The sequence below is a fragment of the Myotis brandtii genome, unplaced genomic scaffold (assembly GCF_000412655.1).
Source record: "Myotis brandtii unplaced genomic scaffold, ASM41265v1 scaffold691, whole genome shotgun sequence".
Lineage (NCBI taxonomy): Eukaryota > Metazoa > Chordata > Mammalia > Chiroptera > Vespertilionidae > Myotis > Myotis brandtii.
Window position 1 is genome coordinate 704,354 of NW_005370704.1, and position 1,356 is coordinate 705,709.

Consider the following 1,356-nt stretch of genomic DNA (forward strand, 5'->3'; position numbering starts at 1 on the left):
CGCCGCACTGCAGCCCTTTATGTAAGAGCAGGGCCGCCTCTGGACCCTGCCTCCTACACACCCGCGTCTGCAGGGGGCAGGGACTCACACCAGCTCACGTCGCAGGGCACACTCATTGCACACTCACACCACCTGCCCCCACGCAACGCCGCAGACACACGCACGCATGCGCCACACACTGCTTGGCACACCCAGGGCACACGCAAACGCCTGCTCACACACACGCCAGGCTCAGGGACCCCTCCGCATGTCCGTTAAACACAGGCGTTGGGGTACAGAGTGTACACGCATCCCTGGCAAATGCTCCCAAACACCCTCATGTCACGCACACACGCCGATGCCAACACTGACCGGGCACCTCTGGCGCAACGGGGGAGGGGGGTGTGGGGGGAGGGCCAGGGACGGGAGACCAGTCCCAGCAGCTCACCTGCCCAAGCGGGGCCAGAGCTGTGCTAGAGACCTCCCCCCACTCCCTCCCTCCCTCCCTCCCTCCCTCACGGCCGCTCCCATGCCCGCCTGGGGGCGCTCCTTCGGTCACACGCTCTGTGCGGGAGGGGGGGAGCAGTCAGGGGTCCAGGTGGGGCCCTTTCTGGGGGTCACCCCTGCAGCTCACAATTTTGCTGTCTGGGCACTGTCTCCCCAGAGAACAGCCAGCCCCGCGCGCTGAGGTGACAGCAATCGCTGTCCCTCGCTGAGCACGCCCCCTGGGCCAGGTGAGCCCACGGCCACCGCTGCCTGCATGGGGGCCAGTGCACACCACCCTTCCGCTCGCAGAAGCAGGGGCCTGTGTGGCTCAGAGAGGGGAGGGCAGAGCTGGGACAGGCACAGGTCCTTCACGTATTTATTTATTTCCATTTCAGAGAGGAAAGGAGAGAGAGAGAGAAACATCAGTGATGAGAGAGAATCATCCACCGGCTGCCTCCCGTATGCCCCCAGTGGGGATCGAGCCCACGACCCAGGCCTGTGCCCTGACCAGGAATCGAACCTCGACCTCCTGGTTCATAGGTCGACGCTCAACCACTGAGCCATGCCGGCCGGGCGACACGGGTCCTTCTCATGTGAGGACAGCGTGGAGCTGCCCAGCTGTCTGCCCCCGTCCCCCGAGCCTGGGCACTGGGTCTCGTTCACACTGAGGGAGCCCAGCTGCCCCTGGAGGCCTCGGGGAGCTCCTCACCCGGCCCCTCGGTGGTGCTCGGCCCCTGGAGCGCCAGCCCTGAGCCGGATGAGGGACAGGGTGTGGGGTGGCTGATCACCCCGTCCGGGACCTGCTGCCTCCCCGCACACTCTGGGGGTGACTTGTACGGCTGGGGCCGGGCCCTTGCCCTCCCTCTCAGCACACACTGAAGGCGGCCCCTG

At 66.4% G+C, this 1,356-nt stretch overlaps 1 protein-coding gene across 1 annotated transcript in view; it reads left to right on the plus strand.

Moving 5' to 3' along the window:
* The window catches only part of GRIN1 (glutamate receptor, ionotropic, N-methyl D-aspartate 1), a gene marked incomplete at its 5' end in the record, with an annotated part of 48,234 nt that overhangs the window by 14,043 nt on the left and 32,835 nt on the right, over window positions 1-1,356 (plus strand). The gene's annotated exons all lie outside the window — the stretch shown is intronic.